General features: G+C 43.7%; 1 non-coding gene across 1 annotated transcript; it reads left to right on the top strand.

The window, feature by feature from the left end:
- The first annotated feature begins 3740 nt into the window (after positions 1-3740).
- TRNAF-GAA (transfer RNA phenylalanine (anticodon GAA)) lies at positions 3741-3813 on the top strand. The gene has a single exon. It is a non-coding gene; the product is annotated as a tRNA-Phe (tRNA).
- The last annotated feature ends 10320 nt before the right edge of the window (positions 3814-14133 follow it).

The following is a 14133-nucleotide window of genomic DNA, read 5'->3' as shown; positions in this document are numbered from 1 at the left end:
TAGACTGCTAAATTATTATTTGAAACCTTACAAATAGGTACAGTGTCTTTGGAACGTTAAAAATCAATTAAATTGTGATAGTGTTATCAGATCGGGAATACAGAGAAGAAAGCAGTAGTGTGTGATTGGCTTATTGAATAGATCTTTTGAAAGCTGTTTTGAATGTTCAGATGCTGAAGATGCAAGCTTTGACATTCATGTGACTGTCCAAACAAGTGATACTACTGGATTTTACAAAAGGATCTATTATTTGTTAGTGGAAACTGTTCTACTTTATTTAAATAGTTTTTGAAGATTTAATCCTTCCAAGTGTTTGAGATTTTTGGCTCAGTGTTCCTATGTTTATGTATTTATATATAAAATATACATACATTAAAAAATATATTTGAAAATTATTCTAGGAGGCTTTTGCTTTGAGCTGCTCTGCTGTGGATCAGGTTGCCTTAGCAAGTGAGTGCTCTGGTAGGAGTGTTCTTTTCACAGGGAAAGTCTTTTTACTGTTAAAGGAAATAATAGCTTATTTTGCCATTCACCTTCTGGCTTCTGTAGAAAGAAAAGGACAGAGAATCAGTTAGTGAACTGTTAACATGGAGAAGTGTAACGCTTTTGGTTTTTATTTCTCAGTTTTTACTTGGAAGATACGAGGAAGTGTTTCTGCAGAAGGCAGTGATGTAAAATACTGTGGACACAGCAGCCTTCCAGTCTGCTTTTCTCAAGGTTTGTGTCACAGAACAAATTGAGGTTACACCAATAAGAAAATAAATGTGTGTGTCACTTGAATTGCTAAAGCTTTCTAAAGGAGCAGGGCTGGCCTTAAGGGAAGCGTTTCTATCCAGCTTCCGTCATGGCTGAAAGGCTCACACGTGGGAAATTATGAGGGGATAGTTGTCGGTTCTGCATCTCTTTTAGGGGTTACTGTTGTGGGTTGGATTGGATCTTCAGGAAGCAGCTCCTGAAATCCCTCATGCACTGGGGGAAACCCAGTGCTCTTGGTGCACTGAGCCTGCCATTCAGCACATCCTTTGCAAGCAGCAGGTGAAATAATTTGGAAGGTGGTTGTCGTGGTTTTAGCTGGGATAGAGTTAATTTTCTTCACCGTAGCTGGCACAGTGCTGTGCTTTGGGCTTAGTGTGAAAACAACGTTGATAACACACCAATGTTTTGGTTGTTGCTGGGCAGTGTTTGTACTAGTCAAGGACTTTTCCAGCTTCCCATGCTCTGCTGGGTGCACAAGGAGCCAGGAGGGGAGGGGGCACAGCTAAGAGAGCTGATCCAAACTGACCAAAGGGATACTCCATATCATTTAATGTCATGCCCAGTATCTTACCTGCGGGGAGCTGGCTGTGGGGGAGCGATCATGGCTCGGGGACTGGCCGTGTCGGTCGGTGGGTGGTGAGCAGTTGCGTCACTTATTGTCTGGACCACCCCCCCCGAGGTTTCATCTCTCTCTCATTACTATTATTATTGTTATTGTTATTGCTGTTTTATCTTAATTATTAAACTGTTCTTATCTTAACCCACAAGTTTTCCTGCTTTAGCTCTTCTGATTCTCTCCCCCATCCCACGGGGTGGGGGCAGTGAGTGGGCAGCTGCGTGGTGTTTAGTTGCTGACTGGGGCTGAACCACGACAGTGGTGAAGTGGGCAGCTAGGGCAGGGCTGCCTGCAGCCCACCTGCGTGCGTGTGTGTGTGAGTGGGAGTCCCAGTTTGTGTGGTGGAGGTAATCCTTGCTTTCTCTGGCTTGAACTTGGCACCTGCTTGCTTACATCTGCGTGCTGCTTGGCATTAAGGAGTGCCAGGTGTGGTTGAGGCTGGTTTACATTGTCATAATGTGACAGACTAGAAAATAACTTTTCTTTGTCCACCTTGTCCTTTGCTAGATATAGCAGGAGGTTATGGGAGAATTTTTTTTTTCTCCAATCCCTGTTCGGGAGGGGCACAAAATAGCACAAATTTGGTTCCCCTTAGGAGAATAGCTCTGTGAATAGCTTCAGCTGGACTCAGAATGCTCCATTTTACTAAAACTGTATTTTTATGTTCTTTAAATAGTCATGAAATGCTAATATGTTTCTACTTTTCAGTAGGAGGAACTTTCATGCAAAAAACCACAAAAATTTGTCGGGGAAAAAAGTGGCTGTTTTAATAAGTATACTATATCTGAGACTGAAACACCTTTTCCTCTTGTTTTTTGTTTTGTTTTGCATTATCTTCCGTTTTTATCTCCATTGCCATTTCCATTTTACCCGACAAAACAACGGTTTCTAAAAATAATAACAAACAGAAAAGCCTGTTGGACCATAGTAGCTCTGATTTTTGTGGTAACGTATGGAAACTCTGAAGTCAGTAGTGTGACTTTTACGCATGTCATTGCACATTTGGAGTTTATCAGCACCAAAGATCACAAGATTATGTCAGCTGCATCGGTAGAAGGCACGCTCATTAAGTGATTACATTCATCATTTCTCAGCAAAACAACCATTGCCAGTGGCAATGGAAAATCATGAGAATATGAGATTTTGTATTGGTATGTAGTTAGCACGCCTCTTTAGTACAATGGTGGTAGGGAATTGGTGGTTTTTCTTTTTTTAACTCTCCCTAACAGAAATTTTTTGTTAAAGAGTTGTTGTTTTCAGTCACCAAGTAACTGCTGGCCTTGGCATTTTGACTTCTGAAAACATGTCAGCTCCTGAACAGTGGTTGCTTGCAAAAGTCTTTCCCAAAGTGTGACAATGTGAGGAAAAATATGCTCTGAAAGTGAGAGGAAATATGGGGGTGTATGTCACCAAATATTCACAGGGCTAGTTTGGGAAAAGGCTGCTTCTTCCACCTTGGAAGAAAGGAGGGATTTGTTAAACTCCTGTACTACTGTGGAAGGCAGAGGGGTTGGTTTGGCTGCTTTTTGACTAACGGGAGGGAGAAGCAGTGGGCAACCTTGCAAACGGCCAGTTGCCCCCATGCAGCGTGCAGGGAGCTGAATCGGGGATGCTCTCACAGGTAGCTTTTTCTAGAGCCATGGCATGTGCAAACAAACACCAACTTGAGACGCGAGTGTCCAACAGCGGTGCCGCACATGCTAATGTGTGCACTCGGGGGCATCCTCCACCTTCCACCTGTAGCCACAGGAGTGCGATGGCTGTCGCCTGTGAAATGAATGCCTACCTGACAATGTGCGAATAGACTGTTTTTCCTTCTCACTGTGCTTAGTCAGGCTTTGTGGTTTATGCGGAGACATAACGTTCCCCTGTGGAAGGAGAGTCTCTGAGCAATACCTTGGAAAAATGAGGATGGAAGTGCCCTTTCTGTTCGTGTTTACTCGTGGTACATCAGCTCTGTACAAAATTTGTCAGACTTCAAAATAAATTCCCTGAAAACCGAAGCAAAAATACTGCCAATTTAACACTCTCGAATCCCACAGAATATTCCAGTTGCTGTTACTCCCCCAAATAATCCAGGGAGGCACAACCGAAACACCTTTATCCTGATACTAGACGCATGGAGGTTATGTATTGTGTGTGCACACACAATTACAGGCTTGTGTTATTGCTGTGTCTATCTTTGCCTTAAGGCGTAATTTTATTTGCAAAGACCCGCCATCAATTCGCTTGCGGTATTCGTGGTATCCGGCAACGCAGGGCGAGTAACAACCCGTGTCTTAATTAAATCACCACGCACCGACCTGGGCCCGGCGGTGGGAGGAGAGGACCGGCCGAGTGGCGTCGCGCCGCAGGGCGCAGAGCAGCAGCCGAAATAGCTCAGTTGGGAGAGCGTTAGACTGAAGATCTAAAGGTCCCTGGTTCGATCCCGGGTTTCGGCAGTAAGCTTTTTTCGCATTTCGTTTTTTTCCTTTTTGCGTCCTCTTTCCTGGAGGTTTCTGGGGCCTTCGAACCCCCACCCGTGCCCAGGGCCCGCCTCGGCGCTGCTGCGGGGCGCGGGGCTCCCGGCCGGGGACCTGCGTGGTTGAGCTGGTAGCGACCCTGTGGCTCGTGACATATTGTTTGGTGGTGTTCGCATGACGTACATGTCATTCACGACCGTCCGTGCGGAGCCAGCAGCAGCGCGCTGTGCCCACTGCTCCGCCTGGTTTGCCTCGCCACGGCTTTCGGCTGCTGGGCCTGAAATTCCCTCTTGGCCTCCTCAGGGGAGGCATTTCCAATGGTGAGATCGAGGGAAATGATGTCGCGTAATAATGTGCGTGTTGATGCTTGGCAGGCGACGGCACGGATGCACAAGTACCGCTCTGCAGGGCCTCGTATGTGCAAAACCAATCTATTGTAGCCCAGCGAAGCGGCAACCTTTGGTGAGCCCCTGTTTCACACGTGTGGCCTGTCCATGAAAAAAAACACGCAGAGGCAATTTGTGAAGGGGGTGGGGTGGGGGCATGAGCTGTTGAGCCTCCTCATCTTCTCTTCCAATTCTTTGTAGCACAGAAGAGAAGGGCACACGCTGCAGAGCAAGCCATGATCTCACAGAAATGCCGTGCAGCTCACGCCTACCCAGCGCTGGTGTGCCTGCGTCCTCCCTGGCAACTGGAAATGCAGCGTCTGGCAGGGTTTCCCTTCCAGCTTCCCTTTTTAGCTCTTCTAAGTTTAAGTTTTTTATTTATGATGGAAGAACTGCAAGCATGAAGCTTCATTCCCAGTCCTTTCTCTGCCCTTTACCCGCCTTCTGCTGTAGATGAAGGGATGGGTGCCAGAAGAGAAAGCGAAACTGTGTGGAGAGGAGCGGGATGACATGAGAGGGTAGGGGCAGGGAGGAGAGAGGCTCTCGGGAGAACGGGGACAGAGGCAGAGACAGAAGAATTAGAGATTGCTTCTTGCCAAAATCTGGAGCAGAGGTCAAAATTCCTAGACCTCAATACTCCTTTGCTGTCAGCAGAGAGCTGACACTACTTCTGGTTCACAGAAAGGCTAAGCAATAGCTTCAAGGCCAGAAAATCTGGTAATTAATGTCAGTAGTCTTCACCATGCATGTATTTCCCCTGATCCTTCCTTTACTTTTAAGCTAGGAAAAATCACTTGGATTTTTCCAAGGCATCTTTTTAAGGAGGTCATCTGTTTTTGGTTTGAAGACATGAAGAGGCAGAAAATTAGTTAGTTCTTTTGGTAGTTTGTTGCAATGTTCCAAATATATTCCTTACTTTAATTTGGATCTGTCCTATGTTAAATTCTAGCTATTATGTCTGTTAAGCCTTTTCTCTGTTAGGTTAAAGATCTTCTCAGTACCTGGCATTTGGTCATCATGAAGCAGTCAAGTCATCACCCAGCCTTGTTTTGATAAACTAAAGAATTCAAACTCTTTCAGTCTCACATTTTAAGACACTTTCTCCTGCTTTCAGGTAATTTTTTGTAACCTTTTTGGTATACTGACACCAGAGCAATGCACAAAAAAAGGTCTTTCAGTATTGGCATCACCAGTGCAAAACACAGCAGTGAATCAGCTCCTTGCCTTTCTCCAGCAATCTTTCATCTGTTCATGAAAAGGTATCACTGGCCCTTTTTTAATCACAGCATCCCATTAAGCATTGCTGTTGAATTGCTTGTCCGATACAAGCAGCACTCACTGCTAATGAACATCCCATGAGTACAAACAGGAGAAGTGTTACACCCCTACTAATAAGACAGGTAAGGGGTAGTATAACGGCTTATATTACTATTTTTCCTAAAGGTTTTTTGAGCTTTTGAAATAATATTAAGACTGCTCACTTGAGACTTGAGTACTCAGGGATAGAAGGGAATGCTAAAATGAAAATGACTTGTGACTTCTTATCTGTATTTTCGTGCATGTGATATCACAAATAAATACTTTTTTTTTTCCCCCAAACCCTTTTAATTATTCATCAGAGACTTCAGCAGTTCTTTGGGAATGAGTTAGGAAGGTATTAATTTCCTGCAGATGTGTGATCAAAGAGGCAAAAGACAGAAAGGCTGTTTACTTTTTGGCCATTTCCATACTGCCGAATAAAAGGGAGTCATGGAGCAGGCTTGGGTGTTGGACCTCTGACTGCTTTGCTTGTGCATTATTGCGCCAATAGCCAGCTCTTTCCAAAATTTGCTATGAAGGGACCAGCCCCGCCCAGTGCAGACACCAGCCAGCCAAGGCCTCCCATCTGGGGGGCCAGGATGTGGCCCCAAGACTGCTTTTAGGCAGTGATCTGGCCTTACCCTCTCACCAGAGCTTGGGTCCCTTCTGCCGCTGAGTTCCGTGAAGGCCAGGAAAGGCGTGGGTCACTCTTGTCCTCTCGAAGCGTCTGCTTTTCAGTAGGAGTACCCAGGCACATGGCTGTGTGACAGTTATGTGCTGTGGTAGTGTCTGAAATGTCTATTTTTAAGCTAAGGATAACATTACCTGTAACAGCAATTCATTTCTGAGAGGTTTAAATAGTATTTTTGTCTACCACTGAAATACTAAGGGTGATAGCCATAGGGACATTGAGAAGAAAATCTCATCTTGTGTGGTATGGGGTTGGATAGCACACACTGAAAAAGGCCTTGGGTCTTATGTGGAAGAGTAGGATAAAATTAGGAGATTACCTTAACTCTGGTATTTTTAAACTTCTGACTGCTTGATTTTGCAGGCTTGATGCAGGTTTCTAATGTGATTTGGCAGGTTCTGGGAAAATAACAGAGTGTTGCTGCTTGATTGCTTTTATGTCATGCAATATTCAGGCATTTTTCATTCAGCTTTGTTTTCTTTACACCATCTTTTTTTAGCATTGCCACTTTCTAGGTTTCTTCTTGCCAGCAAGCATCTCCATTCCATTTATTTTTCTATTAGCTTTTTCCCTTAAGGTGAACCCCCTGCTAGGAAGCAGCTCCAGGCTACTTTCATGTCTAACTAAGCCATTATGTTTTAGTCACAGGGCTCCTTCTCTGCAACTGGGAAAGTTCTCTGTGACTACAGATGTGGTTACATATGGTTTTTTAAATGACCATCACATACTGAAGTTGATACCTCACAGGGATTCAGAGGAAAAAATCACATTTTATAACATTGTTTCAGCCTCACTTTACTCAAAATCTGGTGGTTTTGTTTCACATGCTTTTTCTGTGACCATCCTTGGATACTGAGTCACTGTTTTAAGTGAATGAAAACACGAGCAGGAGGAGCAGCTCAGTGAGAGGTGTGCCACTCATCCTAGCTCTGCCGCAAGCTGCGAAAACTTGCAACCACGGAACTTGACAAATCATGAAGAACCTTAAAGCTTTACTTTGGAATGCTTCTATATGGTATTTCTGACAGTGGTGGGACTAACTTTCTGTGCCTGGCATTTTCCATAGGCTTTCTGAGGGTTTTAACAAGTTCAGATGTTCCTCGGACAAAGTGCTCCTCCTCCTCATGACCCCAGAAGTCCCCTCCTTGTCCCTGCAGGCAATTTCTGCACCTGATGTTTATTACTGTCTTGCCTGCCTCTCAGTGGTGAATAAATGTTACTCAGTCTTGTAGGTAGTAAAATTTGCTTCTCTTTGGATTGAAAATTTGGTTTGTTGATAGAAAAGATTTGTTTCTGTCTCTTGACCAAAAAATTTCTGACATTGGTTCCTGCACATCCAGTAAAACACATTTAGATATGCAGGATGATCAGTAAATGGGATTTAGAAAATCTAAAGTCAGAACTAACAATTAGTTTTTATGATTTAGGTACATTTTTAATAACAGTTCTTAGTTATTGCCTAACTGGTTTCTGGTCCTGTAGAAGAACTAGAATTGTGTTTTCAACTTTCTGGGAAACTTCAGAGGGCAGACTTTGGCCTGTTCAGGGCACTGGCTGGGAAAGTCCCTTGGGAGGCAGTACTGAGGGGCAAAGGAGTCCAGGAAGGCTGGGCTTTCTTCAAGAAGGAAATCTTAAAGGCACAGGTGCAGGCTGTGCCCAAGTGCCGTAAGACGAACCTGCAGGGAAGACGACTGACCTGGCTGAACAGCGAGCTTTTGCTGGCACTCAGGAAAGAAAGGAGAGTTTACCACTTTTGGAAGAAGGGGCAGGCACCTCAAGAAGAGTACAGGGATCTTGTTAGGTCTTGCAGAGAGAAAATTAGACAGGCAAAAGCCCAGTTAGGACTTGGCCTGGCCAGAGCTGTCAGCGATAACAAAAAGCATTTTTACAACTACATTAACAACAAAAACAGAGCCAAGGAGAATCTCCATCCCCTCTTGAATGTGGAGGAGAACATTGCCACCAAGGATGAGGAAAAGGTTGAGGTACTAAATGCCTTCTTTGCCTCAGCCTTCAACCGTCAGACCAGTCTTCCCCAGGGTATTCAGCCTCCTAAGCTGGAAGGTAGGGATGGGGAACAGAAGAAACCCCCCATAATCCAGGAGGAAGCAGTTCACAATCTGCTGCTCCACCTGGACACTCACAAGTCTATGGGGCCAGATGGGACCCACCTGAGAGCACCCAGGGAGCTGGCGGAGAAGCTCGCCAAGCCACTCTCCCTCCTTTATCAGCAGTCCTGGTTAACAGGGGAGGTCCCAGATGACTGGAGGCTTGCCGATGTGACGCCCATCTAGAAGAAGGGCCAGAAGGAGGATCCGGGGAACTACAGGCCTGTCAGCCTGACCTCGGTACTGGAGAAGGTTATGGAGTGATACATCATGAGTGAGCTCACCAGGCTTGTGCAGGACAACCAGGCATCAGGCCCAGCCAGCATGGCTTCATGGAAGGCAGGTCCTGCCTCACCAACCTGATCTCCTTCCATGACCAGGTGACCCACCCAGTGCATGAGGGAAAGGCTGTGGATGTTGTCTGCCTGGACTTTAGCAAAGCATTTGACACCATTTCCCACAGTATCCTCCTAGAGAAGCTGGCGGCTCATGGCTTGGAAGTGTGTACTCTTGGCTGGGTAAAAAAGTGGCTGGATGGCCAAACCCAGAGAGCTGTGGTGAACAGAGCTAAATCCAGTTGGTGGCCGGTGACAAGCAGTGTTCCCCAGGGCTCAGTGTTGGGGCCAGTCTAGTTTAACATCTTTATCAATGATCTGGATGAGGGGATTGAGTGCACCCTCAGTAAGTTTGCAGATGACATGAAATTGGGTGGGAGTGTTGATCTGCTGGAGGGTAGGAAGGCTCTGCAGAGGGACCGGGACAGGCTGGATTGATGGGCCAAGGCCAACTGTATGATGTTCAACAAGGCCAAGTGCTGTGTCCTGCACTTGGGTCACAACAACCCCACGCAATGCTACAGGCTTGGGAAGGAGTGGCTGGAAAGCTGCTCAGTGGAAAAGCACCTGAGGTTGTTGGTCAAGAGCTGGCTGAACATGAGCCAGCAGTGTGCCCAGGTGGCCAAGAAGGCCAACAGCATCCTGGCTTGTATCAGGAATAGTGTGGCCAGCAGGAGCAGGGAGGTGATGGTGCCCCTGTACTTGGCACTGGTGAGGCTGCACCTCAGATACTGTGTTCAGTTTTGGGCCCATCACTGCAAGAAGGAGATTGAGGTGCTGGAGCGTGTCCAAAGAAGGGCAACAAAGCTGGTGAAGGGTCTGGAGAGCAGGTCTTATGAGGGAGCTGGGGTTGTTTAGTGTGGAGAAGAGGAGGCTGAGGGGAGACCTTGTCACTCCCTACAACTACCTGAAAGGAGGTTGTAGTGAGGTGGTTGATGGTCTCTCCTCCCAAGTCATTAGCGATAGAATGAGAGGAAATGGCCTCAAGCTGCATCAGGGGATGTTTGGACTGGATATTAGGAAAAAAATTCTTTACTGCAAGAGTGGTCAGGCAATGGAAGAGGCTGCCCAGAGAGGTGGTGGAGTCACCATCCCTGGAGGTATTTTAAAAAAATGTGTAGTCATGGCATTTTTGGTCATGGTTTAGGAGACATGGTAGTGTTGGGCTGATGGTTGGACATGATGATCCTAGAGATCTTTTCCAACCCTAATGATTCTACTATTCTATGATTCTAAATGCATTTAAAAAGAAAACCAAAATTTTCAGCTGATGATGTATTTCTACAATCTCCACTGTACATTCAAGTCTTTTATTTTTTTCCCTATGAGTGAGCAAGGTAGGAGAACTTTTTCCAGTTCAAGGTCAGCTCAGGAATCCTGTGTAAGGAGGCTTTTTCTGATCCAGCTCCTTGGGGATTTTGGAGGTGGTTTAAATTTTTTTTATTATTTTTTTATCCCTTCCCCCCCACCCCTCCACCGCCAAATATATCCCAGGGTTCCTGCTTTGTGCTTTTGTAGTAATATGCAACTCATATTCCATATAATGTAGAAATATAGAATTTATGGTAGACTTAACAAGACGGATTTGTGACAGTTATGTGAAAGTTTATCCTTCAGTCCTACTATCATTATTAATGCTGTATTTATTCCTCTGTGAACCATGGGGGAACCTTGGAGGAAAGAGATTTTTTTTTGGGTGTACATACATTTATTTGCTTGAAGCAAGGGAGCATTCATTACTTTGCACAAGAGTGTTCCTGGGATTTAGCCCACATGACATGAGGGATCTTGTGTTCCTTTTTATACTTTCTGTTGGGATGAGTAGTAGCTTTAGTATTTTGAATAAAAACTGTGAGAGTACAGTGCCTTCTGGAACTGGCTTTTCAAGGACTAATGTAAGGTCAAGACTTTAAAGATATCTGATAGTATTTCAAATACTGTGTTTGTACTGTCTTTCAGATTTTTGCTTTTAATGTAGTACAGAGCCAAATCTGGATTTCTTTCCCTGTATCAACAAGTGTAGGGATCAAGATCAACAGATGTAGGGAAGCTTTTCTTCCCTTGGATTTCTGTTTTGTAGCTGGTTTTAGTATTTAGGAAGAGCTTCTTTTTTTCAGGTGCCAGTTTTTCTTTTGTCAGCTCACTTAAAATGGCTCATTGTGGAGCCGAATTGCTTACTTGTGTAGTCTCTGGCATCTAGTAATGCATTATCTCACATTGAAGTCTTTACTTCTACTGGAGCACTTGACAGCTCTCTCTTCTACTTGCCATCTAGTGTATTCTAGGTTTCCTGAATCTCCCAGGAAATTTATGTCGTTGAGATCTCTCTTTTCTGGGTGAGTTACTCTTTATGCTCCATCATCTATAATGATTAAGATGTCTATTTACCCTAATGGGAACTTAAAGACATGTAGCTCCTAGATAGATGCATACATGGTAGATGCATAATGAAGGTATCTTAGTTCTGAATTGACTTCTGCTTTGTGTAATTAATAGATTTGCTTCACACATTTTCCGGTGAGAGACTTTCATAAGTGTTCAAGTAATACATTCCTGATGGCAGCGTTGGAAAAACATGCCTTAGGTCATGATTCTTACTCTATGAGATCTGGAGCACATAAATTCACAACAGTTAAATTCAGCAGCCAAAATATACATCTGTCACTTAAATTATGAACAAAAAGGTGGATTTGATGTAAGCTTTGGGTGAAGAATAGCATGGGTTCATTTCCATTCAAAACATTTTTATTATGACCAATTTCAAGTAATGTGTAAGATAAAGTTATGTTACATGACCTTTGGAGCAATGACAAAATGTACTAAGGTATTTTAATTTCAGTTTCTTGCTAAGTCCTTTTTGTCCAGCCTTGAAATTTTGCTTGATAGAAGTAGATTTTGTTCTTTCTTAGATGAGGTTTATGACAATGTAAATGCCCCTAAGCTAATGTAAAGGGGGTTTGGCAGAACACGGAATCAGAGGTGTAATGTTTTCTTCAAAGAAAAGAAAAAGAAAAATATTCACAATGGCCAAAATTTCTAGAACTGCTCATCCCTTTTTGGTGCTCAGCCTGAGATACCATGGATTCACTTGACTGGGTGAGTTTGCCTCACTTGGGGTTGCTTTATTTTTTAAATTTGAATATTTTTTTGTCTGTGGAGAAAATGCTTGTGTGTTTCTCATCCTGTCTCTTTTCTTTTCACTTTGACCTTGGTCTTTTACTTGTCTCCAGTTTTCCTTGTAGAATTATCTTTCTTCTTTTATGTCCAGAATTATCACCTGCCCTTAGGAATTATCATGTGGTTTATTATTTCTATTGATATGTTGATTTCCACATAAATTTATATAGAATGTTGTACTTTGTCCAAAATTCTTTCCAAAATTCCAAAGGCTGAATAATTCTCTGGCTTGATGCTAATCTGTGCTTGAGTACAGTAGAAGGAGCCTGAGAAACAATACAGTCATTGAGAAAAAAAATGTGAACCCACTGCCTACTTATTGCTCAGGAATTCTGTATTACTTGGGTGGGTTGTGTTTAGTGATTTATTTGCCTGTACCTTTGAGTATTCTTTTTTCTTATTCCCTCTCTTGCCAAAAAAATATGTGAACACATTAACACCAGCAATGCGTTGGTATCTGTATGAGTATATTTATTTGCCGCTCTTTGATGATAGGCTGAGAAGTTTGCTATTAGGGGTGAACCTGGGCACGAATCCAGACTACAAGGTAGCTGAAATACTGTTTTCCTGTACTTTCAGCATAAAGCCTAAATATTTTAATTAATAAATTTAACACAGTTTCAGGTGTGGTAACCTGAAGCTCAGGTTACCTAGTAGCTCAGAAGTGTGGACAAGGCAGCGCGGTTACAGTTCGGATGAAGGGATCTTTGGCCACTGCTCATGTACTCGGATTCACTGCCTGAAAAGTCCTTTGATAGTTGCAGGCAAGCAGTCCCGGGCAGTAGTGCTACAGTGCTACTCGTTTTTCAAGAGACAGTAAAACCCTGGAGTAAATAAAAAGTCGTGCAACATGCTATTCTGTAAACTGTTATAATGCTGATACTGCGTGGCCCTAACAACAGCTCCTTTATTTAAGCGTAATAGCCGTGGGGAAGCTGCAGGAACTCCTCAACAGCGAAGCACTAAGGAACGGACAGTGCCTGCCGTTTTGTCAATGACTACTTGAAAGACAACTGCCTTTTTGTAATTTTTCGTGGTGTCTTCCGCACAGTGTGTCATGCAGCAGGGCGCAGCTGCCGATGCCGCCAAGCCTGCAATGGGCACCAGCACAGTGGTGCCAGGATGTGGGATCTCACCATCCCTCTTCTGTCCATCCAGGTGCTCCCCCCCGGCCAGGAAGGGCACCCCTAAGATGTTGATGGATTACTGGGGTCCAGAGGGTAGTGTTACAACTATACTAGTACTGCATGCTGTAGCATGCTCCCAGTTTTGTAAAACTGTGTAGTTGCGATGGAGGGAAGTACTCATAAGAAAAGTTACATATGTGTCACTCTTCTACTCACAGTTTTCTATCCCCTGCTAGCTAAGTAATCTCCATATTATCATCTATCTGCTATTTCTTTTTGCCTCACTCACTTCTCTGAAAATGACGCATTTCTCCTTCCTCTTCTACTACATTAGAAATGCTTTTTCTTGCTTTACCTTGCCTTGCCTGCTTCAGTACCTTGCCTTTCTCAGTGTTTACTCTTTCTTTCTTGTATAGGCTCTCAAATGCAGTAGCTACCTTCCTATGGGTGTCTGAACTGAGTTGGCTTTGATTATAATGGTCGCATAGGCACATATTTTATGTACAGACACTTCAGTTCAGGAGTTTAGTCAGCTAGCTGAATCCTGTCCATATTTTCTGATGTTTTTCTGGTAATGCTGATAAATGTGTGTTCATTTCAATTGCTCTCAGATGTTATTTTGGTAAATTTGGTTCAAGACATTGTCTAACCTAGATTCAAGGACTGATCTTTCCCACACCAGAGAGGTGTGTTCAGGTGCTGGGTAGTATAGGGAGGTGCTTCTGAGTTAGTAACTCCATTTATAATTCCAGAGCTTTTTCAACGTATTTTTCCAGCAACTAGTCTTACTTTCTGTCTTTTTCACATGTTGTGCTGGAAGCAGCCAGCAAAAGCCAGTTCTAGGTAAACTGAATCCTAAGGGAGATGATTTGAAACACATTTAAGACTACATAGTATTGCTAATTGGCTTTGTACTTCCAAAAATGAAGTAGAATCATATTTTAGTTTGTCTGGCAAGTAATAAATTTTTTATATAAAGATTGGGGAACCTGAAAGCACTGATAACAGTGTCTGCAATGTGGATGAACTCCTTAGCTGCCTGATAGCAATAAGTTTGCTCCATAGATAATAGACTTCTTGTGCCAGAATGATGTGGTTGAACATTCATGGAAATATTGAATAGTACAGACACAACCACAGCTGTTTTCATTATACATACTTACAAAAATGGCTAAA

Source organism: Phalacrocorax aristotelis, chromosome 1, assembly GCF_949628215.1.
Source record: "Phalacrocorax aristotelis chromosome 1, bGulAri2.1, whole genome shotgun sequence".
NCBI classification, from domain to species: Eukaryota; Metazoa; Chordata; class Aves; order Suliformes; family Phalacrocoracidae; genus Phalacrocorax; species Phalacrocorax aristotelis.
The sequence above is the reverse complement of the archived record's forward strand: the minus strand, read 5'-3'. Positions and strand labels throughout refer to the sequence as shown.